The 25,481-nt window shown below is 45.8% G+C and overlaps 1 protein-coding gene and 1 pseudogene across 2 annotated transcripts in view; one reads left to right on the forward strand and one right to left on the reverse strand.

Annotated features, from left to right (window-relative positions):
- SLC16A14 (solute carrier family 16 member 14) overlaps positions 1–4,851 on the reverse strand; it is a 32,336-nt gene extending 27,485 nt beyond the window's left edge. For both annotated transcript variants that reach the window (XM_058533166.1, XM_058533165.1), the window contains exon 1: positions 4,459–4,851. The gene's annotated coding sequence lies outside the window, so the exon portion shown is untranslated. The remainder of the gene's footprint in view (positions 1–4,458) is intronic.
- An 18,886-nt stretch (positions 4,852–23,737) lies between these two features.
- On the forward strand, positions 23,738–24,982 carry LOC131399104 (tubulin alpha-1C chain-like; annotated as a pseudogene).
- The last annotated feature ends 499 nt before the right edge of the window (positions 24,983–25,481 follow it).

A 25,481-nucleotide genomic window follows, 5' to 3' on the forward strand; every position in this document is an offset into this window, starting at 1 on the left:
TGCTCTCTGACTCTTTATAGGGAAAATTTTCTGATCCCTGGACTATAGCACTGGTTCTGGCTAAGAGTTTACTGGGAAGAAATGGGCGCTAGGGAACCAGGGAACCAGGATGTCAGTGGAAGAGCACTTTAATGGATCTGTCCTGTCATCTTGATTCTTTCTTTCTCTCATACCTCATTCTCATTATTATTTTTATCTGTTAAATGATTCCGTCTCCTAAACAGCCATCTACTTCTCAACCACTGCGCTTCCTGCCCACAACGCTGGTCTCTGCCTGGGTCTTTTTCCACCTCTCCATTATCCAGACTGCTGGGAGGGATAAAGGTATCTTACCACGTAATTTCCCCGCCATGTCAAGTTATCTTCAGAATCGAGTCCAAACGCCTCCTGGCCGCTGCCAAGTTCTCCTCTCCCGTTACCTGTGGCCCCTGCTGGGTCCGTTCTCCCATCCCCCACCTTTGCTCTTTGCTCTCCAACCCTGCTCAAGCCCCTAGAGCTTCCTACACCTAGTGCAGTCTCCTGAGCTTTGTGCATGACAGTTCCTTCTTCCCTATTTTGGGAACGCACCTCTCTCCTTTGAATCGCCTGGTAATCTTCTGTTCATCCTGCAAAATTCAACTAAACTGTAAGAGTGAAACCTTGAAATAGTGAGAAAAAAAACTCTGCAAACATCTCTAATATTCAACATTAGAATGCGTGTTCAATCAATCATGGTATAGCCATGCAATGCCAGTGCACTATCAAGATTAAAATCGTACAAGGCTCTTTCAAGACGTGGCAAGCAGGTCACACCAAGGTGTGAATTATACATGGTGGTTACAAAATGGGATGTATGTGCTAATCCCTTTGTTGTTGCTGTTGTTAAAAATGCGTATCTGTAGGGGGCCGGCCCTGTGGCTTAGCGGTTAAGTGAGCATGCTCCGCTACTGGCGGCCCGGGGTTCTGATCCTGGGCGCGCACCGACGCACGCCTTCTCCAGCCATGCTGAGGCCGCGTCCCACATACAGCAACTAGAAGGATGTGCAGCTATGACATATAGCTATCTACTGGGGCTTTGGGGGAAAAAACAAATAAATAAAATTATAAAAAAAAAAAATACATATCTGTAGGAAAAAAGACCAGAGTCAAACAAAGAAAAACGCTGATGGAGATTATTCTTTGCATGATGGTCTCAGAAGTAATTTTCCCTCTTTTTTATTTATCTTATTGGTAAAAAAATTCTAAATAAACATACACTAACTTGTTATAAGAAAATAAAGTTCCCTCTCTCTATCTTTTAAACATCATCTGGATCAGCATCTTGCCTCCAGTAGGTTAGTGGCTAAATTGTAAAAGAGAAGAAAAAGAAGAAGAGCCACTTCTCTTGAGAAGTCTAGTTTGCACTGGGCTCTAGGCTTGCGTGTGTGTCTGTCTCCACCCGCTTCTCCTCCAATGAGATGACAGGCTGCCAGGGGATAGAAGGGGATGGGGCAGCCCTTGCTTTTCAAAGCTCACAGCTCAGAAAAGAGCTGTACTGTTGGAAGGACCCAGAGGATGAACCTGGAAAGGGTACAGAAGGGGTATCTGGCGTCGTCTTCCCTCCACCCTAGCTAGTTGTATGCAGAATCCCAAGGAGCCAGAAAGAGGAGAACCAGGCAGCTTGACAGGGAGCCTGACTGGCCTATGTGAGTAATAACAACATCGTTTTACACCCGTGGAACAATGGTCTGTTATGTTTAAGAAGATAAACAACACAACTTGGCATTTTCCTAAAGTCCATCTACATCCAAGGAAGCTTTTGAAATAATAAGAATACAAAAGTTATAGTTTTTCAACCCATGAGTTGAAATAGTAAGCATTTTTCTAGGCAATGTTAGAACTTTATATTCTCACTGAATTATTTACTTTATGGGTTAAGAGATGCAGTCGCCATTGAACTGCTCTCGACATTTCCAGTTTATTTCTTCATAAATAAATGATAGTGAATAACATTTAATGGACAAGTTTTACTCAAGAGGCACAACCATGTGTGTAGAATATAGTATCAGATGGAGAGTACTGGTGGGGGTGGGTGAAAGTTCTATCAGGTCCTCAGGGGGTCCCTAAAGATCTACCAGGAAATAGAATCATGTGCACGTCCCATCGAAATCTCTCTGAAAGTAATTCCTGTTTTGACTAATCACAGTTAACTTAGTGTCCAATCAGGTTGACTAAAATAAACAATATACAACAAAAAAAGAAATGACTCTCCTCTCCATCCCCAAGTTTGCTTTTAGCATGTATATAATTATAAGATGCAAAATATTGATTTGAGTATGATAATCCTACTCTGCACCTGGAGAATGGGAGGGTTTCTGGACCACTCTGCCCCAGGCTCCACGTCTTTCTCCACCATACACCTTCAAGCTCCCCCACCTTTTCCATACCCTGACACACGTGTAACATGACAACATGAGTGTGGTGCACTGGGGTAAATTGAGGCAGTGAGTGTGGGGCTTCTGCTAAGGACCAATATGTAAAATGAAACCCATTCAGCACATACTCTTAGGGCCTCGAGCTGAAGAAGGTGGAGAGAGGAAATGGGAAGACTATGGGACCAACAGTCAACCTTCCATTCTCCCCAAATGCGAGCTCATAAACGGTGACAAAGAAATCATAAATGCGGGGAAATGAAGTAACGCATGTAGGCTATGAAATGCAGGTCAGCTACATATTCACGTGCTAACAGGCAGAAACGAAAATAATGTAGAGCCTGCTGGAGTGTATCAGAGATTAAAACTAAATTTTCCACAGTTCTGTTACGAAAGTAAATTTTACAAGCAAGTCGTTCGTTTTTAAGTTGGCTATTGTGATTTTGTTAGCATGCCATGAGCTCTTTAAAAATGAGAAGCAAAGGGGAAAGCGCCAAGTTACAACTAAAATTACAATTTTCCCCAAAGGGGGACAGAGCACGTTGGTAGCAGGTTCCTCATCAGACGCAGGTGTAGTGGGTCCCTCTTTAATCTGGCTCTGTAGATAGTTTTGCCCTCTAGACCAGGGGTGCACGGGAAATCTCGGGCCCTTAGAGGGCGCACTTGAGGCCAACAGGCTGAGGTCGGAGCCGCGAAGGTTAGGAGCCGAGCTAGTGTAGAGACGACAGCGCAGGAGAAATGGGAACTCCAGCCGGGTTCACGCTGTATTAGCGGAACTAACCTATAAATGCCTTCCATGGGTCAAGGACTGTGCTGGGGGCTTCTCCACAACGATCCTGTCGGGTTGATATTAATGTCCCATTTCACAGATGAGGAAATTGAGGCTATCTGTCGAATGGAGGCAAGGAAGCTTAGAGAGGTCAAACCAGCAGGTGCAGGAGCTCAAATTAGAACCCAGGCCTGAGAGATTCCAAAGACTATTTTATCCCCTCCTTCTCCCCAACTAATACATTCTCTCTGTCTCTGTCTTTCTCTGTCTCTGCCTCTCTCTCTGCCTCTCTCTCTCTCCCTCTCTCTCTCTCTCTCTCTCTCTCTCTCTCTCTCTCTCTCTCTCTCTCACACACACACACACACACACGCCAGACAAGACGAAAAGGGATCTTTCTAATCCCCAATAATAACCCTCATTCATTGTTGCTAATGAGCCTGAATCAACTTTTCCGCAGAAAGAAAACAGCCTAAATGGGAAGCAGAGAAGAGCCCCTACAACGTTGTCAATGGCCTTGGCGGCGTTTGGCTCCGAAATGGCCGCCCCAGGTCCCTCGCCCCACTTCAGTCTCTCCTTTTCTCCCTGGAGGAGCCTTGATCAGAACCGCTCTGGGGGGCCCAGCATCTGCACGCCCCGGGCTTGCCCCCGCGGGATCCGGGATCCGGCCTCCGCGCCCCGCTCCGAGCGCGCGTCCCCGGGCACTCGGTTCTCCCCCTTTCCCCGGCACCCCGAGACTCCCTCTCCCAGGCCCCCCGCGTCCTCTGGCGCGCTCGGAACCCGCCAGCTCCGCGGGGAAGCGGGGCCGATCGCAGTCCCGGAAGCCTGCGCGGGGAGGCATCCGGCACCCCTAAAGGTCCCCTAGCCGCAGCCTCCCAGTCTCTCCCTCTGGGCTCCGTCACGGCCAGTTCGAGTCCCAAACTGGGGCCGTGAGAGAAGGCGGGGAGCGAGGCTGGGCGCGGGGCAGAGCGCGCCTCTCCGGCCGGGCGGGGTTCCGAGGGGCGCCGTGCGCCCTGGATGACGCGCGCGGGGCCCCGGCCGCCGTGGGAGCGAGGTGCGCGTCCCCACGCTCCGCCCTGGACAGCGGTTACCCCGCCCGCCCCGAGGTGGCCTCGCCCGCAGCTCGGGAGTCCCCCGCGGGCGGCCTTGGCGCGACCACCGTGCCCCGGCGCAGCCCTGCTCTCGACCGCCGGGACCCTGCCCTGGGCCCGCGCCGCCCCGTCCCCCGGGCCCGCGGCTGGGGTGCAGCGGCCACCCATAGTCCAAGATGCCCGCGGCGCCGCGCGGCCTCGGGATACTCACCGCCTGCAGCCCCCGGGGCTGCGACCTCACTCGCCTCCTGGCCCCGATCCCCGAACTTGCTGTTTCCCTCGGAGCCCCCTGAGCGGCTGCGTGTAGAGATTTGTTGCAATGTCGCCTGTCATCCTGGAGCTGCCGGTGCCTGCGGCTCGGCGCTCCGCCCGGCTCCGTGCGCTGGGTGCGGGGCTCCCGGGCTCCTCGGCCCCTCGCTGCCCGGCCGGGAGAGCGCTTTGTGAAGCGTCGAGCTCGAGGCCTCAGTCCGTGTTGGCTTTAAAGAGGGTTCGTGTGGAGGCGCCCGAACCTAAGCCGAGCTTCCTTCCAATCGATGAAATTTCAAATCTCCACGCTCTTTCATTCCTATACCGGCTAATTCTGGTTTGGCAGAAAAAAATTGCAGTCACCTCACGTGCACACTCTTGTGGCCGGTTGAAGTTTACAGCTCTGGCTGAGGTTCGCTCATGTTCTGCACGTTTATCACTGGCGGAGAGGGCCTGAAACCTAACCCAAGGTGCGGGTGAAGATAAAAGTGTCTTCCTTTCTCTGAGATAAGAGAGAAGTCAGGAAAAAGCCCTCACCCAAGTCTGGGCCGCAAAATATGGCAGTTTGTAGATAAAAGAGCTGGGCAGGATCTGCAGTATTCTTGGCTAAAGAGGACTGAAAATCTGTTATCCTTTGCCCCATCCTGGGTTCCACCTCCCTCTGCTCTTTCTCTGATATCTGACTGTTGCCTGTTACCTAGGTTCTTGGGCACCAGGCACAAATTTCCTTTCCACATGTTCCCGACACAATGCTTTGCCGGTGGACAGTTTTCAATATTTGTTAGGTGAATGTGTGAATAAATGAAGCCAGTGCTGTTTTACCTCACTTGAAGGATTTTGTAGTAGTTTTCCATTGCTGTTGTAATAAATAATCACAAACTTAGTGGCTGAAAACCATGCAAATGTATTATCTTACAGTTCTGGAGGTCAGAAGTCTGAAATGGGTCTTACTGGGCTCAAATTGAGGTGTTGGCATGGTTGTGTTCCTCCTGGCAGCTCTAGAGGAGAGCCACCAGCTTCTAGAGGGTGCCCACATTCCTTGGCTCAAGGCGACTTCCTCTGTCTTTGAAGCCAGCAACATTGCGTCATTCTGTGCCTTTCTCCCATAGTCAAATCACCCTCTGTCTCTTCTATTCTGTCTTCCTATTCCACTTTTCAGGGCCCTTGGGATTACGTTGAGCCCACCCAGTGGTCATTAGATTATTAGATAATCCAAATAATCTCCCTGTTTTAAATTCAGCTGATTAGCAATCTTAATTCCACCAGCAATCTTAATTCCTCTTTTGCCATATAAGGTAACATATTCACAGATTAGGATGTGGACATCTCTGGGGGACCATTATTCTGTCCATCAGAGATTTATTTCCTCCTTCCTTCTGTGGGAGATCAAGATTTGGCCATCCTAAAATATATCTCTTTACCTTGATTGTTTTCTCTGAGGGACATTTGACCTCCCCCACTAACTGCCTAAAGAATTTGACATGGTGGCTCCTTCCTGGAACAGATCTTCTATCATGATGGCTATAAAGATAATGTAGGATAGAGGTTATAATAGGAAAGACACCAAGCCCCTTTTATCAAAAACTTTGTCTCTCCCTGACCACATTATCTATAGATGACCCTGAAAAGAATTGTCCTCCTGCCCTCTGAAGTCCCAGGCCACTACCCACCCCCAACACGTTCCTCGCCTTTAGCTGCAATACTTAAGCAAGCAGCTTAGACAGAGGGGCTAGTTGCTCATTTCTGAGTTTCTCCCATGTATACATGTTATTAAACTTGGTATTATTTTCTCCTGCTAACCTGTCTTGTTGATTATTTGGCCAGCCAGAAGAACCTTAAGGGAAAGGGCAGAGGGAGATTCTCCCTCTTCCCCCGACACTTCCTTTTCTCCTTCCTTCTTTTCTTGTTCCTTTTTCTTTTTTACAAAAAAAGAATATCCACCTGTATTTCACATTTCCATTTCTTACATCAAATCTTGATTAAAAAATAATTTGAGAACATTGTGAGAAATGGTGGTTAAGTGAGGACATTTTGGTGAGGCACCAGGCTTATGTGGTCCAAATATTTTACTTTTGCTGATCAAACATGAACAAATGGATGGTTAGTATTCCCTCGGGCTGTCCTTCTCAGATATCTTAGCTCATTTCAACCAGGCTTTTTACAGCAAGTCAAGATTGGGGTTCCTGGCAAGTGCCTCAAGTACAGATGACTCATCTTATTTGGAAAGAGATCTGTAAGATTTTTGTCTGTTTTTTTTCTCTGAAACATTATAGATTTATTGAGGTATAATTGTTGTAGTATGAACTGTACATACTTAAATGTATAATTTGATGAGTTTTAGTCTGTGGAAACATTACCTCAATCAAATAACTCTAAAATTTCCTTGTGTCCTTTGTAAACGAGTCCTCATCTCGCTCCCACACCCCCAGGCAACCTCTCATCTGCTCTCTGAGAAGCTTCTTCTGAGATGCTTCATCTCTGGACTATGTGTACTTCGAATCTAGAATGCCTGTAAAAGGCTTTTCTTTCCTTTCTTTTTCCAGCTTTATTGAGGTATAATTGACAAATAAAATTACATATATTTAAAGTGTACAACATGATGATTTGGTACATGTATACATTGTGAAATGATTACCACAATCAAGTTAATTGACACACCCAACATTTCACATAGTTACCTTTTTCTGTAGTGAGAATGCTTAAGATTTACTGTCTTAGCAAATTTCAAGTGTACAATATGGTATTGTTAACTATAGTCACCATGCTGTACATTAGATTCCCCAGAACTTATTCATCTTATAACTGAAACTTTGTACCTTTTGACAAACCTCTCCCCATTTCCCCCATCCCCCACCCCTTGGCAACCTCCATTCTAGTCTCTGTTTCTATGAGTTGAACTTTTTTTTCGTTTAGGTTCTACATATGAGTGAGATCATACAGTATTTTTATTTCTCTGTCTGGCTTATTTCATTTAACATAATGTCCTCCAGGTTCATCTATGTTGTCACAAATGGCAGGATTTCCTTCATTTTTTTGTAGCATAATAATATTCCACTTTCTTTAGCCATTCATCCATTGATGAGCACTTAGGTTTTTCCTAAGTGTCTTGGCTGTTGTAATAACACTGCAATGAACATGGGGGTGCAGATATCGCTTTGAGATACTGATTTTGTTTCCCATAGAAGCCTTTCTGATAAATCATTTTTTCTTTACAAGTGTCATTGCTTTTCTCTGCCTGGAGGTCTGTCGTTAACACAGGTAGGCTGAGAACAGGCCCAGAGCAAAGGGACCTAATTGTGATCCTTGGGTTGGTATGTCTGAGTTAACTGAATAGAAATCCACTCTATATTAGAATGTAAAAGACAAGCACTAACCTCTTTTGTTGTATCTGAAGTAGAGGAACCTGATGTTATCTCTTGATTTTTAGGCAAATTACATATTGTCCCATGACAGCAATCTTATTGCTTTTAAGTGAGTCATATCAAGTAATAACCTTGTCCCTTAAGAAGATAAAATGACTCAAGTGCTGCCTCTAAAAGCCTTTCCTCTCGGTTTTAATCATGCACTCAACTGATTTCATAGCTCCATGTTGGAGTTGGGGCAGAACTAAGAATCTGGGCAATCTGTGCCTTAATTTTGGTGGCTCAGTGGTGTGGATTAGGCATAGTGCGGTATAAAATCAGCTTTTGAGGGAGTTGCTAGCACAGAATATTGAAGGTTTTAGAGGAATACCCTGAAGTGTCACCTTGACTGCCCCATTTTTATAGCCAGTCCAGATATGAATATGGCCTGAAAAGCACGTGGTTATCCCAAGGACATTGTTCTGCCCGTCTCTCAGCCTAGAAGGCAGCCCCACCCGCACCCCTCCGAGTTTAATACAGGGAGACTGTGATGGTTAATTTTGTGTGTCAATCTGACCAACAAGTGTTGGTGAGGATGTGGGGAAATTGGAACCCTCGTACACTGTTGGTGAGAATGTAAAATGGTGCAGTTGCTTTGGAAAACAGTCTGGCAGTTGCTCAAAAGTTTAAACATGGATTTACCATATGACCCAGTGATTCCACTTCTAGGTATATATCTAAGAGTAATGAAAACACTTGTCCACACAAAAACTTGTACATGAATGTTCATAGCAGCATTATTCATAATAATAAAAAAATGGAAACAACCCAAATGTTTATCAACTGATGAATGGATAAATGAAATGTGATATATCCATATAACGGAATATTATTCAGCAATAAAAAGAAATGCAGTACTGATACATGCTAAAACATGGATGAGTCTTGAAAACATTATGCTAAGTAAAAGAGGTCAGTTACAAACGACTGAAAGACTACATCTTATCTGATTCCATTTACATGAAATGTGCAGAATAGGCATATCTACAGAGACAGAAAGTAGATTAGTGGTTGCCTAGGGCTGGGATTTTGGGAGGAAACAGAGAGTAACTGCTAATGGGTACAGGGCTTGTTTCGGGTGATGAAAATGTTCTAAAAGTGATTTTGGTGATGTTTGTGTAAATCTGTGAATATACTAAAAACCACTGAATTACAAAAAAATTTTTTTAATTAAAAAAATAAAAAATTTCCCCCCAAGGTGACTAGAATGGACCATATTCAGTGGACTGAGAATGGGTTATGATCTGAGCATAATGATGAATCCATTTCTATGTACCTGAAGTCCAAGATATATTTAATTAATCTCTGTTCTTTAGTTTAAATACCTTCCTTAGCCTCATCTTAAACAATAATATCTACAAAATCGTGGTTGTGGTGTGCTAATCATACGTTTGTCTAATGCATTTCAATAGACAACCCTAATTATTTAAAAGTTTATCAGCCTAGCTCCTGCCTCATGGTTCCAGCCACCTCCTACTTGGTCTTGCTGCCTGCATGTATCTGTCTGATGGGCATTCTGCAACAGAGCCTGACTGTTTACCTGCAGGTCTGGCTCATGAGATCGTGTGAGAAGACCATTTGCTTTTCCAAAGGGATGTTATAAGCAAAGACATGACAGAAATCCCAAGACCTTCGGGTCTGAATTTTCCTCCTGGTCTAAGACCTCCCCAGACTTTATCCCAAAGCACCTACAAAACTTTCCCTGCCCGCAGTGGTTTCAAGTTACACCATGAATTCAAATTCAAAGAACAGATCAAGGGTGAATGAATACACAGCAAAATCAGCAACATGTTTTTGTCTTTACATTAGTCTTCCACGTTTTCTACATTTTCCTTTCTGATGAAAATAATCAATATCCTCATGTAGTAGCATATGATTACATAAGAGCAGAAATTCTAAAACACCAGTTCTGTCACTAACTTGGAAATTAAGCACTTTCTCACACGTGTGTCTTAAAAAATAATGCTTGGTTCATGGGGGTTGTATGATAGTTTTGTTGGTTACTATTATAAATTATTTTGTTGACTTTTATGAAATCAGTGATGTTAGTTAGCAAATCATTAACCCTTTTTCCTGCAGCTATAGGCTTTTCTTCTTTTGTTTAATATCCATTTTCCTGAAAAGTTGCATGTAGATCAAACCTTATTTTAAATGCTCTCGGGGTGTTCGCTAATGGAAATGCCTGGTGAATCCTTCTGAGGCTAGAAGAATCCTCATATACTGGTATATTTATATACCAACTTTTCTGTTTTATAGGTTTGGATTTAAATTGTATTATTTCCCGTAAAGCATAGCACACTTGCAACTTATACTATTTTTGAAATATTTTGAGTGTCCAAAAATGGATTGTTGGCATTTAACGTCCATGCTCCATGTTAAAAATTCAACTCCACATCATATTCTTTGAGAAGGTCACCAGTGAATAGGACTAAGTCTGGGACTCCATGAACATGGATGAGAAAGATCTAGCACTTTCTCTTGTCAGTCATGACCTCAGTGTGGCTTTATTTGTGGGAGCAAATGTTTCTGATGAAACCAGTTGAACATATGAGATGTGGATGCCATGAGAGGAAAGGGGTTTGGACCGAAGCACCTGAACTATTCTCTTCTTGTGGGACAAGTGTGTTATCTGGTAAAATTAATACAAATTATTAAAGGACAATGTATAGTTTAAGGGAGAATCAGTAGACAGGTTCTTTTACTTTCACAAGAGGAAGATGGTTCTCTTCCCTGTGATCATTTTTGGTGGATTTCTTATACTTCTACCTTGTACCTTTAAGCCAGACAGACAAACCTAGGAAACCTATTAACCAGAGATCAATCAGAATGGGCTGCAGCTCTTCAGCCCCGTTGCAGCAATTTTCTTGGACCTCTTTGCTCTGTCCTGCCCTTGACCTTGGGCCCTCCTCGAATTCTGTTTTCTACCTGACTCTTGCTCGTGTTGACTTGGCTTTGTGTCTCAGGTCCCCAGTTTTTCTCTTCACCTTGATGACAAGTTGGACTTCCAGTGCTCTCCCTGGAACACTGGTGGATCTTCCAGTCCCAAGCTGTTTCTGTAATCTTGCTCACAAGCTAGTTCCCCAGCTGGACCTTGGCTCCTCTGCAAGAGAGGACCAGATAATTTTGATGTATTGTGAAGGCCAAGGCCAGCATTAGGAAACTCTTATGACTGTGTAATCAGTGGTTATGAAAACCAAGGACTGTTCTCCTCCTGGTTGCAAAGCAGCAGAGCATGTGTGGTGGAAGCCAAGAGCACACAACGCTTAGGCATTTAGGTTGTGAGATCAGCCAGACCTGAGCTGGAAGCCCTGCTCCTCCCCTCTGTGTCTGTGTGGCCTGAGCATTCGGCCTAGAGTGGGTATGATGGCAGTACTACATCAAAGGGTTATTGCGAGGATTAAATAAGATAATACGTGTAGAGCACCGTGCTTGGCATATAATTAGGGAACTTGTTTCTCAAGTAGTGATAATGGTGTCAACGCAACCAATTCCACCTGGGAGAGAAAACTGCCTTCCAGCAGAGTCCTTCTGACAGGCAGCATAAATGAGCAGTTAAGAGCAGACGCCCTGGAGCCTCATTGCCTGGATTCAAATCCCAACTTTCACCACTTATTTCAGCTCTTAATGAGGTTACTTAGCATCTCTACATCTCAGTGTCATCTTCTGTAAAATGTGAAGGAGAAGGAGAAGAAGAAGATTCAGGTCTGGAAGTTAGGTAATAGTATCATAACTGTTCAATTTCCGATTTTGAAAATTGTGACTGTGGTTATGTAAGAGCATGTCCTTGTTTTTAGGAAATGCTCACTGCAGTATTTAGGAGTAAAGAAGAATTTAGAAAGTATGCAAAGTCCTTAGAACAATGCCTGGCACATAGCAGCCCATGAGTGTTTGCTGTTATTTGCTAACTGAATATTTTCAGTGCTGAATTCCGTTTGGTATCAAACAGTGCTATCGTGGCCTTCATTAACAATGTTGCAGGAAACTGGCTAATCTCAGAGCCTCTAATCAGCTTTCCAACAAAGAACCAAAGGAAGGAAGTCCAAACATGCACGTGCTAAGTTAATCGAGGTTTTCTTTTTTTTTTTTTGTGAGGAAGATCGGCCCTGAGCTAACATCTGCCAATCCCCCTCTTTTTGCTGAGGAAGACTGGCCCCGGGCTAACATCCGTGCCCATCTTCCTCCATTTTATATGGGACGCCGCCACAGCACGGCCTGACAAGTGGTGCGTCGGTGCGCACCTGGGATCGGAACTGGCGAACCCCTGGCCACCGCAGCGGAGTGCGCGCACCTAACCTCTTGCACCACCGGGCCGGCCCCTAAGTTGATTGAGTTTTAAGAAGTTGGTTACAGTAGTGGAATTGGAGGGCTGGTGCAATCGTGAATTAAGTAGGTCACATGGTGGTAGCTGGTGGGTGGTGCCACTCAACTGGCCCGCCATTGGTGTATGCTGGCTAATAAGAATAATCACAGTGCTTACGGTGAGCCTGGCACTATTCTCAGATCTTTGTGTACTATTTAACTTAATCCTCACAACACCTCCACGAGGGATTTACTATTATTTCCGCATTTACAAGTGAGTAAACAGAAGCACAGACAGGTTAAGGAGCTTGCCAGGTTTGCACAGCTGGGATTTGGATCAAGGCAGTCTGGCTCCAGAGTCCCTGCACTCCACGGCCTCATGCTGCCTCCAGGTGGGTATACATTTCTAGAGAAAAAAAAATGTCAGGGACGCACCCCCCAGTTCCTGCAGGCTACAGTTGCCAAGAACAGGTGTCCTGATCTGTCTAACCAGCTATTTAAAGGCCTCCCTGATCCAACCCCAGCTCATTTTTCTGGTGTCATCTCCTACTACATCTCTGTGCCATCCATGTTCCAGGCTAAGTGGATTCTCCTCAGTTCATGCCTTTCTGTTTCTATGTGTTTTTCCCTTGGCCTAGAATCCCTTCCACTTCTTTACTTATCATAACCCTTTTTTTTCTTTTTTGTCATGACTCAACTCAACCTAGCTTCTTCGGATCAAAATGCCCAGGACTTCTTCTGTGTCGCCATGGGATTTGTGCATCTATGGGACTCTGGAAAGTACCTCTGCTATTTTCACCAGCTCAGCATCCGTTCTTCCTGCTTCTGCTAACAGCAGCCTGGTTTTCCCTTGGTGAGCTGTCTCTGGTGAGAGTTGAACTGCTCTTCTAGGATCCACGTCCACCGTATTGGGGCATTCTTGCTCTCTGACCACAGAAATTAGCTTAGGAATGAACTCGAGACCCAAACCACTCCAGTCACCCCCAATCCCAGCACTTCAGCTGTCACCGTTGGGAAAGAGGCAGTCTCTGCTAGATGTGCGAAGCTAGTAGGACCCAAGCCTCAAACTGCTGGGGGTGGGAGGGGGGGACTTTTGCTACCTCATGGGAGTGTAGTAGGGTACGCTAGCTAAGGCTGAAGTCAGCACAAAGGGAACAGAGTCAAGAGTTAGAGAAACAATGAAATGAATGACAAAGAAATGTAAACTCTTGAGCCATTTTCAGTTGTGACCCATCCCTTGCAAGTGCGAGGATCCTGAGTCACGTGTGGTCCGTGGTCCTTGTATTACGATTGATTCCATGGCTTACGTGTGTGATTGATTCGAGGTGGTGCCAGCACAGAGTGGGCCTTCAGTAATGCATGTGGCAGGTTTGGATGAGCTGCACTCCTTGCTGTTGGGTGTGCTGGAGAATCCCACTCTGTTCCTATGTGTCTTGGAGAGCATCCTCTGGTTTGCTGCTCTGGTCCCACTTCCTACTCTGGAAGCCAAACTTTCCCTAGTTGCTGACAGCAAAACAGTTGCTGTGGGGAAACACCTTTTTACTTGTTCAGTCCAGAAGCATGGCTCATCCGCTCGCTTGCTTTTTCTTAGAAAAACTCCACCTTGGGAATTAGAAGAATGTATTCCTGTTGTGAAGTTTGCCTCAGGGCGTTTTAAACAGCATCACAGATCAGCAGTACATACACTCTATGTTTTGTCTAAATTTAACAGAAAACCTAAAGGCGTGAGAAGCATAGAGAGGAGGGGATTTGCAGGGAGCCATTTCTTGAACAGGGGAGAAGAAGAATGGAAAGAAAGTCTCAGCATGATGGCCTGGGGTTCGGAATTTAAATGACATCTATAAACAGGGAAAGTCCAGAGCAAAGTAGTCAAGCAAAGTGGCTTTCGAGCCCACTGGCTCCCAGTTCAGTGGCCCATCTTTCCCCTCCCGCTGTTCCTCTCCAGGTGGCTTCTTGCCCCTCAAGCCACTGAGGTCAACTCGTCCTCTAATTGTGTCTGTCTGGCTCTCTCATACCCTTTACCTTAGATTGTTGGAAATTACATTCCCCATCTTCGGGCCAAACTGCCCACCTCCTGGGGCCCCAATGTCTTAGTGACCATTATTCCTCGTCATTGAGCTAGAACAGATGGGCATTTCAGAAGTAAGTCTCAGGGCTGGCCCCGTAGCATAGTGGTTAAGTGCTCGTGCTCCGCTGCTGGAGGCCCAGGTTCGGATCCCGGCTGTGCAAGGGCGCGCACCAATGCACTGCTTGTCAGGCCATGCTGTGGTGGTGTCCCATATAAAGCAGAGGAAGATGGGCACGGATGTTAGCCCAGGGCCAGTCTTCCTCAGTAAAAAGAGGAGGATTGGCAGTTGTTAGCTCAGGGCTGATCTTCCTCACACACACACACACAAAAAGTCAGTCTCAGATCTTGTTACACCTGTGGAATCAAGCCCTTCCACTTAAAGCACCCTCACCCCACCTCATCCTCCTCTCCCAGCCTCAGCCCCACCATTTGGTCCTTGTGCTTGTGCATGTCCTGGGCTCCAGCCAGACTGGATCCTCCTTCCGTTACTCACACCAGTCTCCGAATCTGGTCTTACATTTTTCTACCTCTCTGCCTTTTGTCATACAATTCCCTTTTCCTGGGCTGCCTTTCTCCCCCATCTTTTCCTGTCTATCCTCTCCATACCTCAATGGAACCTTGACCCTATTCTGTCACTCAGCAAGGATGTTCTCGATACCTCTTGAACTAACCCATCACTAGTTTCTGCCTTCATGACATCTATCACATTCTAGATGTGGTATAGACATTTATCTCATGTTTTATGTTCCCCACTAGACTTCTCTTTAATGGACCAGGTCTGCATTGCTCATCTTTGCAGAGCAGGGCAGTGAAGTGGTTATGATCATGGGCTCTGGAGCCAGGTTGCCTGGGTTTGAAGTGTGGCTCTGCCGTTCACTAACTGTGTGACCTTGGGTATTTTACTTAATATTTCTCGTCTCTGTTTTCTGAGTCAATGGGAATAATAATAGCACCTGCCTCACTGGATTGTTATGAGGATTAAATAAAATAATATATGTAAAGAGACCAGAAAAGTGTCTGGCAGAGAGTAGTGTTACTCATAATGTTAGCTATCATCATCATCATCATCATCATCATCATCATCATCATCATCATCATCATCTTAATTTCATTCATTCAACAAGATATTCACAGGATGCTGTTATGTGCCAGACACTGTTCTAGGCAGTAAATTACAGTGATGGCCAGATCAGTCTTTGCCATTGTGAGGTTCATGTTGGGGGAGGAGAGAAAGAAGGCAAACAAACAAGTAAACGAATAGATGACCCCACTTCAGATAGTGATAAAGGCAGAAACGTAATAAGTGAAAAGATGATGTGATAGAGAGGGACTTGGAGGCTATGAGGTGATTTTTGATCACTCTTAAATGATACAAATTGTAGATGTCTTGCATATCCTTGATGCTCAAAATATTTGGGAAAGATGAATAGATGAATAAATAAGGAGTTACGATATTTCCCCAAGGGCTGTGTTTATTCTCATTGATTCTGGAATCTTGAGAAGCTCTTATGATTCAATGATTTCAGGCATCTGACAGAAGGTAGGGTGGGAGGAGGATATTCTGAGACGGGGGCCTCTTCTCTGCTCCCCACACACTGCCCCTCATTTCATATGCTGTGGGCTCCCTTGATCTCAGGTCAAGTCTGAGTTCTGATGAGGTTGTTCTCAAGTTCAGACACTTGGTTCTGGCTGAGTCTCGCAGCTCCAGCCAACCAAGTTAGGTCTCACCAGTTATGTGGCCAGGGGCGGTGAGGTACTGCTTTGTGGGCCATGGAAGGGGGCATGGCCAGAGAGGTGCCTGTCTTCTTTATTCAACTCAATCCCACAGAGCCCAGTAAAGATGTGTTCCTGGGAATCAGGGCCAACTTTATGCACAAGAGATAGAACTAACCCTCTTCCCCAACTACATAGCACACTTTGAAGCTTTTCTCCCCTAAAAATCACCTCCCTGGACTTTGTTTTAGGATGGGCACTTTGTTATAGGAAGACTGTATCAAGAGCATGAGATGCTTCTTGGTGCAATGGAGGCATCTCAGGGAACATCTGAACAGAGGGCCCGGGGCTGAAGGAGGCCAAGGCCAGGCAAGAGTGAACGTGCAGTGGAAAGAGGGGAGTAGATAAAGGAGCAGCAGGGACAACCTTAGTCTATGTCATACCTTGCCTGAGGCTGGCCATGCTGTGAACACTAAGCCTGAGGTTCCCGTGCTCAAGAGCTCTGTTGTGAACCAGGTACTGAGATTGAAAACAACTTTCTACCCTTTACCGTTCTGAAGTAGTTCTTCACGCATTGGGGAAGTACTACTTAATGACAAGTCTTAATGGCACATCTGTCCCAAACTGCCTTTTGGTCCATTTTGGGGACAGCAAGGCTGATGTTTAGCTGGTATTCCTATAGAGGGTGTTAAATGGTTGACACATTTCTATCACGATTGCTAAATAGGAAAAGAGCTCTTCCTGGCCCCTCATACAACCTCCTAGCCTCCCACCAAGGCTGGGTGCATTCTGATTGGTGGGTAACTTTGCCTTTCCAGACATGAAATATTTTGAATAGCACTCCTGGGATACCTCAGAATGCTGCACCAATGAGCTATTGTTCTATGTCATGTATTTAGATATTTAAAAGTACTAAGTTAAGTCATTTGCTACAAATCCATGCTTTTTGAGTGTCTGCTATTGGTAAACATTCTGATGAGGTCTCCATGCTGCGCTAGACAGATTGCAGGAAAGGCCCATGTGCCTACATGGACACACTTCACCCCACAAAAGCCCAGATGCTGGTATGCCTCAGTTTCCTGCTTTCCGCAGTGAGGAGAAACAGGAAGAGGGATGACAAAAGGTGAATGCTCTGATAAGCAAGCCCAGACAAGCTCTCCTCTGTGCCCTCTCCTCTCAGGGGGACCAAGCAGGGCCCTGGTTCCACAGAGCAGGCAGCTTGGGAACAGGTGCCATGTGGTTCTCCATCTGGAGATCTGGAGGTCTGGTGCTTCCGGGTGAGCCTGTGAGGCCACTGCCTGGAAGAATAAAACCGTCAAAGACGTTTACCCATGGGAGAGGCCACTGGGATCAAATTCTTGGGGTCTGAGTGATGACTGAGGCTTTAGAGGTGGGTGGCTGCATGGCAGAGCCTTTGTAACGTGTGGCAAAGTCTATAGGGTGGTGGCACCTAAAGTGGCAGCAGAAAATGGGTCAGTATAACTCAGGACGAGCCTCCTAACACCCGAGGCATTTGGGAACAAGTTTCCCTCTCTGATAAGTGGACGACATCCTTGCAGTTATGGCTCCCTCCTGTCCTGAACTCTCTGTTTTCCCTAAAATGCACAAGCTCTCCTTGGATGATTTCTATGACATGTACTCAGTTAAGAATGGCATAAAATGAAAGCAGTAGATGGAAAGAATGAAAAATGGCAAAGAAAAAATGTAGAAGTTCTCTTAATTTTGTTTCTTGTTATTAACCCTTTGAGGGCTTATTTTACTTCTTCATCCCAGTGCCTCCTGGAGAGCAGATTGTCTTTGTTGAATGGAGGCCCATACTCTAGGGCCTGGTGGGCTTCAACTTTCAACATGCTCACCACTAGGGTGATGAAATTGGCCTTTTCTCCACTCCTGCTATGAACATGCGTTAATGTCATTCATTTCAACACGTGGGTGCTTGAAGGAAGTAGCACCCTTCTTGTTCCTGATCTTCATCTGCTGGTGGGGGTGGGGCAGGAGGGAGTTGGGCCCCACCAGCAGCTGGCCGGGTAGGGACCCTCTCTGATTTTAGGTCATCTACACTCCAACGGTCAAGCAGCACTAGACTTTTCAGCAGCCCTCTCCCCTCCACTGCACACTGACCTCCCTCCTACCATCCTTGGGGCCCGCCCATGTTCATTCTCATGGGCCTGGATCAAAAACTATTTCCAGGCTCATGTTCAAACTGTTGAGGGACCACTATTGAGGGTGTTAGCATTTTGAAAGTTAACTTATCAGAGAATCTCAGGGTTGAAAAAGATATTGGAGATTATTTAAGCCCGGGATCAGCAAATTGGGCCGAATCCAGCTTGACACTCATTTTTGAGAAATCCAGCTTTACTGAAATACAATGCCCGCTCATTTACAATTTTCTTTGTGCTATAAAACAGCCACAATGGCAGAGTTGAGCAGTTGCGATAGACCATATGGCCCAGAAAGCCAAAAATATTTACCATTTACTCCTTTACAGACAAAGTTTGCCAATACCTGCTCCAACCTAACCTTCTTTACCTCCCCTACAAGCGACCAATTCTTGAACACCTTCTGTGACAGTGGGCTCACTTCCTAATACTCACCAGGTCTTTAATTCTAGAAGGTTCCTTCTTATGTTAAGCCACATTCGCTTTCTTGGTTTTTTTTCTTTCTACTACTTTATTTTTCCAATATCTAAAAAGTCCGAGAACCTCAAAGAGCTAATCTCTGATGTTAGAATTACAAACACTTTTACAGTGAAGTGGAAGAGATAGTTGGTGAGAAGGGGCTGTAGAAGTAATTACCCTTCATACCGCATGACATAGGTATTTACTTCTTTTCTGCCCACTTGCAAAGTCACTCTCCAAAATTTGGAGATTGAGGCTTGTAGGTTGAGCCAAATCAGCCTTTGGAGGTAGAATTAACCACACACCAGCATTCCCTTTTCGGCCCTTTGAGGGTAGTCAGCTCATGATATCATGGTCTGTGATCATGTCACACACATGGAGTGAGAAATAATAAAAGACAAATAATTATACAAGGGAAGAAAAGAGTCTGAGATTTTGTAATCTGAGGATTTCACTTACATACTATTCCTTTTACTACTGTTGTGTAATAAATCACCCCAAAACTTAGTGGCTTAAAATAGTCATTTCATTTTGCTCATGACTTAGTGGGTCAGGAATTCAGGAAGGGCTCAGCTGGGCAGTTCTGGTTTGAGGCCTCTCGTGTGAATAGTCAGATGACAGCTGGGCTGGAGATGCTAGAAGGCACAGCCACATGGCTGACAACTGACGCTGTCTGACAGTGGGGCGCTCAGCTGGAGTGTTGGCTGGAGCGCCTCCACGTGGCCTCTCCGGCATGGCAACCTTGGCTTAATTAAACTACCTAAATAACAGCCCAGGTCTCCAAATACAAGTGTTCCAGAACACAGTGGAAGTGTTCTCTATTGTTAAAGTAGTCACAAGCCCACCCAGATTTGCAGTGGGCAGAGGGATTGGACACAGACCCCACCTTCCAATGGCAGGAGTGACAAAGTCACATTGTAGAAGAGCAGGTGGGATGGAAGACATGGTCATGGCCATCTTTGGAAAATGCAATCTGCCGCAGGTATTGTCCTGACATTGTATTCCCTGCTTCTTCAGGAGCTGCGCCACATCCAAAATACGACCCATGAAGGAGGGGCTTTAAAAGGAAGTTTTCTCCACTTTCTATTCCTCGGCCCTTCTCCTCTCAATTCCTTCCAGCCCTCCATGCACAATGACAGTACAGATGAACTACCTGGCACACCCTGGATTGATTCCATTTTGGATGTCGATGGCAGTGCCATTTGGTTCCACTGTGCTTTGACACTAAATTTATGGCTTTGCACGTTCATTTTCTCTATTGCATTGCTTAATAGCTTGGTTGTTCTGGTGTTATATCAGGGTTGGATGACAATAGAGGCTACTTCATCATTTTCTGGAAGGTCTTTTGGAAAATTTCCAGAAGGGCCAGAGGACCTATTCTTCTCCACTCCCCTCACCTCCTCTCTGGAGGAAATTGTCTATCTGCTCCAGGAAGGTGACCTGACTCCGGGGACTCTGGATAGCACGGCCTGCATCATCTTGCTTGGCATGGCCCCTTATACAGTGTCATGAGCCATGCACTTGCCTTTCCTCCCCTCTCTCCCTTTTCCTGGGCCTTACAACCATCCTACTGGTTCTTTAGAGTTTTTGAGTACAGTCAGCCCTCCCTATCAGTGGGTTCTGCATCTGCGCATTCAACCAACCGTGTATCATATATGTATTGCTTACGATCTGCAGTTGGTTGGATCCTCGAATGCGGAACCCGTGCCTACGAGGGCCCACTAAGGGACTTGAGCATCCATGGATTTTAGTATCCGAGGGGGATTCCTGGAACCAACCCCCTGCGGTACTGAGGGAAGACTTCAGTTGCTTCCAGGAAAAAACAAACACACGACTTATTATGCGAAATATGTAAACACAGGAATAACATTTAAATATTCTTAACCAGTACAGCAGTTCGAATGCTTGGCAAGCTGTTTAGAAGAAACAGGTAAGAGCCTGTGCGGGGAAAAGTGGATTACCAGTAAGTATCTTATTCATCATTTGTATATGACTAAGCCGTTTCGCAACTTGATATAATTCAAGTCTGTGTCAAAATTAAAGGGAGAACTTACCAAAGAGAAATAAAATTTGCGGTATTTGATGAGGCATTAGGCGTGTGTGTATAATCCATGTACACCCACCCCATGAACTCTCTCGTGGCCTAGGAAGAGTTTCCATCCCCCTCACTGTTGGGAACTCGCGGTGTGTTAGCTCCTGTACCTGTTGCCTCAGCTGGTCCACCTCTATTTGGTTTTTATTCAGTGGCGCACCTTCCCTCACAGCCGTGAGCTAGACTGAACCAGAAAATAGTCTGGTGTTCAGATGATCTGGGCAGCAGGTAGAAGACGTAACTGGGGGCCTGTCATGCCCAATATCTAATTTTCCATCTTGGAGTTGAAGAGACATTTTCTTAGGCACCCGAACTTTATTCGCATGAAAATCACTGCAGGCATTTGTTAAAACACAGCTTCCTGAGCCCCATCCCTGAAGATTCTGGTTTAGTAGGTCTGGGGTGGGGCCCAGGTATCCTTTAACATCCACCGCAGACCACACTTTGCCAAGCGTTCTGCCCATTCCAGCTCCCCCCACCTTCTGCCACACTGACCCTCAGTGAGGTCCTGCTTTCCGCTGGGTTATGTCCTCAGTTTTTTGAACAGAGACAGAAGGAGAGCTCGTGTGACACACCTGAGGGGCAAAGACATAAGCCCCTTCTCTATGGCCTTCATTTAGCTGAGCACAAACCGCACTTCTTAGCCTGAAGAGTGTCTGGCCGAGGGTGGAATTGGGCTAAGATAAGCAGTTTGTCAAAGGACTCTTCCCTTCCTTTTTTCTCCATCCTTTTGCTGAGCGGGCCTCACGCCACCTGTGAAATGGTTGGGCAGTGAAGACAGCCATCTCAGGGGCACTCCTAAGGAAGTGGGGGGAGGTAGAACTCTCTTTTCCCAAGCCTGAGAGGCAAGAACTTTCTTCTACCTTTCTGAGTTCAAAGGGGGAATTAGGGTCATCCTTCCAAAAATCTTAGCGGCCTCTGGGACTTTTATGTGCATGAATTACCTGCAATCTTGTTAAAATGCAGAGTCTGATTCACTGGGCCTGGGGTGGGGCTGGAGATTCTGCGTTCCTCAAAAGCCCCCAGGTGATTCCCATCCTGCTGGTCCTTGGACCACGCTTTGAGTAGTGAGGAGTGTGAACAGATACCAGAATCTCATTGGAAGAGAGTGCCAAGCTCGCCCCAGGAAGCTTCGTCCTTAATGGACTGTCAATAGGAACAGACAGGTAATTGAATGAGTTTGGAGCTGAGGTTTCCCCAGAAATGAGGGCAGGAGGGGGATATCAGAGGAGCCAGCCAGCAAGCAAAGAGAAGCAGGACGAAGTGGGGGAAATAGTCTCGGGTAGGAGAGGTCCAGCTTCCAAGGTGGGCTTTCTATCAGCTCCATCTGAGGGCTCACAGTGGACTGAGGGCACGACTCTCCTCAGGACCCTGCTCTCAGGTGTAGGGGCGCCAGGTTTAGCAAATAAAAACATAGGATGCTCAGTCAATTTGAATTTCAGATAAACAATGAATACTTTTTAAATATAAGTATACCCCAAATTTTATGTGAGACACACATGAAACAATTATTCATTCTTTATCTGAAATTCAAATTTAACAGAACATCCTGTGTTTCTATTTACTAAATCTGGCAATCCTATCCCTGACCCCCATATTTTCTCTGTTCCTGATACTGAATTGAGTGCCCATCACCTGTGCTCCCAGAGTGATGTGTGCATCCATCCATTGTATCACCCATCACACTATATTTAACGAAATTACTGCTTTATTGTGTCCCTTCTCCACCCACCTCCTTACCGGACTGTAAACTCTTTGAGGGCAGAGATTATGGCCAGTTCACCTTTGGATCTCCAGTGCATTGGACATGGTTGAGCATGTAGGAGACTTCAGCGTTTGTTGAATGACTAACGCCTAATTCCTGTTCCCTCTGCTCCCCATCCTCTGCCCCAGGTAGGAAGCCACCCTGAGACGCAATGGAAAGTCCAAGTATCTCTAACCTGAACCCCCGAATCCTGGGGTTGGAAAAGGGAATGCCTGAATTGGGTCCTAGGAGCACTCCTGAGGTCAAGCTAGAGGGATGCTCCACAGTGGATCTTCAGAGCCAGGAGAGGCCAGGGTGGAGTAGCAGAGGCTGAGATAAAGAGCCAGGAATGGGGAGAGTAGGGAGGAGTAGGTACAGTCGAAAGGAGCAGGAAGTGGATTTGCGTGAAATCTGCAGAAGGCGTATCCCAGGCTATGAGTGGTGATTTTATTCCCTCCATTGTGCACTTTTGTGAATGGGTGGAGCTATTTTTGGGGACTAGCACTCGACATGCATGACAACCTTCACCTGGGGCTGAGAGAAGCAGGAACATCCCTCTGAGGCTCTGTATCCCTCCAGGCTTTGTGGAGCCACATGAAGACTTGTACTTGTGGGAGATTGGCAAGGAAGGTCAGATTTCCCAGCCAGGGAGAACTGGGGAGGGAGAGATTTGTTTTGGAAGTAGCAAATCTCTTTGGTATCCATATTTGAAATGAGTAAATAAGTGAAATAGACACTCATTTCTTTCTTTAGGGTTATTTTAGTAAGAGCCAAGGAAAGCAAACAATACTAGTCAACCTAAGATAGACTTCTAATAATTGGCTATCTTCTGAAAGTTGATTCATTACCATTAAGACAAAGTGAGTAAAAGATGTTTAACATTTATACTTGCACAGATTATGGCTGTGGCTAAGCATTGTTTTTACTGGCTTCAAAGAAGATTTTTTTGGTCTTAATCTTCTTTGTTTAAGGTATAAAAATGGATGAAAGCCCTTAGTTACATTTATATTGAAGATAAAGCTATCAGGAAATGATATGCTTACCAATGCTTTTCACAGCCTATTAGCTGTTGGTCTTAAAACAATCAGTAAGACCAGATGAATTTAAACACGATAACAGACTACTTCTCTCCCGGACTCCTCAGTAGACTGTTACTGGGAGAGCCTTGTTGCCGTCCCCTCACTTCCTCCAGACCCTTGGAGTCCTACCAGTCTCAGTCATGTGTGAGTGAATCTCCATCCACATTGGCCAGGCTGGTGTCCAGATCGGCAATGCCTGCTGGGATCTCTACTACCTGGAACATGGCATCTAGCCTGATGGCCAGATGCTAAGTGACAAGACCATGGAGGGATGAGATGACTCCTTCAACACCTTCTTCAGTGAGACGGGTGCTGGCAAGCATGTGCCCAGGGCAGTGTTTGTAGACCTGGAACCCACAGTCATTGATCAAGTCTGCACTGGCACCTACCGCCAGCTCTTCCACCCTGAGCAGCTCATCACAGGCAAGGAAGATGCTGCCAATAACTGTGTCCATGGGCACTACACCATTGGCAAGGAGATCATTGACCTCGTCTTGGACTGAATTCAGAAGCTGGCCAACCAGTGCACAGGTCTTCAGGGCTTGCTGGTTCTCCACAGCTTTGGTGGGGGAACTGGTTCTGGATTCACCTCCCTGCTGATGGAGTGCCTCTCTGTTGATTATGGCAAGAATTCTAAGCTGGAGTTCTCCATTTACCCAGCCCCCCAGGTTTCCACAGCTGTAGTTGAGCCCTACAACTCCATCCTCACCACCCACACCATGCTGGAGCACTCTGATTGTGCCTTCATGGTAGACAATGAGGCCATTTATGACATCTGTTATAGAAACTTCGATATTGAGCACGCAACCTACACTAATCTTAACCACCTTATTAGCCAGATTGTGTCCTCCATCACTGCTTCCCTCAGATTTGATGGATCCCTGAATGTCCATCTGACAGAATTCCAGACTAACCTGGCACCCTATCCCTGCATCCACTTCCCTCTGGCCACATATGCCCCTTTCCTCTCTGCTGAGAAAGCCTACTATGAACAGCTTACTGTAGCCAAGATCACCAATGCTTGCTTTGAGCCAACCAACCAGATGGTGAAATGTGACCATTACCATGGTAAATACATGGCTTGTTGCCTGTTGTGCCATGGTGATGCAGTTCCAAAGATGTCAATGCTGCCATTGCCACTGTCAAGACAGAGCATACCATCCAGTTTGTGGACTGGTGCCCCACTTGCTTCAAAGTTGGCATTAATTACCAGTCTCCCACTGTGGTACCTGGTGGAGACCTGGCCAAAGTACAGTGAGCTGTGTGCATGCTGAGCAATACCACAGCCATTGCTGAGGCCTGGGCTCACCTGGACCACAAGTTTGACCTGATGTATGCCAAGCGTGCCTTTGTTCACTGGTATGTGGGTGAAGGCATGGAGGAAGGAGAGTTTTCTGAGCCCCATGAGGGCCCTTGAGAAGGATTACAAGGAGGTTGGAGCAGATAGTGCTGAGGGAGATGGTGGAGAGTATTAACCTGTCTGCTGCAATTTTATACTCCGTTGTCTTGAGACTGTCTTATTTCTGTTGTTCTGTGAAGCTGCCCATTGTGGCCCTAACTTGTCAATAAAAGTGATGTTTCTAAAAAAAATAAATAAAAATAAACACAATAGCAGTACCGAAGACGTTTAAACGAAGAAAAACTACACACAAATTGCTTTTGCTTGTTAGTAAAATATCTTTTCAGAGATTTCTCTGGATTCTTTACTGCAGCCACTCAGATCAGACAGGGGAAAAGCAGGAGCCCTAATTTGAGAACAAGTTTCTGTTGAGAGGTTCAGACTGGATCACTAGTGCTCAAAGAGGAAAAACCCAAAGAGTTTTCTGACAGTTCTGCACATTGCTACACTCTGGCAAAGATGATAATTGATGCTCTGAACCCCATATTGTTACCAAGCAATGGGCTTGGTCTGCTTGCTGGGATCTCAGCCAATTAATCACAACAAGTTAGGGATTAGGAAAGGAAGTTTTAATT

The sequence above is a fragment of the Diceros bicornis genome, chromosome 37 (assembly GCF_020826845.1).
Source record: "Diceros bicornis minor isolate mBicDic1 chromosome 37, mDicBic1.mat.cur, whole genome shotgun sequence".
NCBI lineage: Eukaryota > Metazoa > Chordata > Mammalia > Perissodactyla > Rhinocerotidae > Diceros > Diceros bicornis.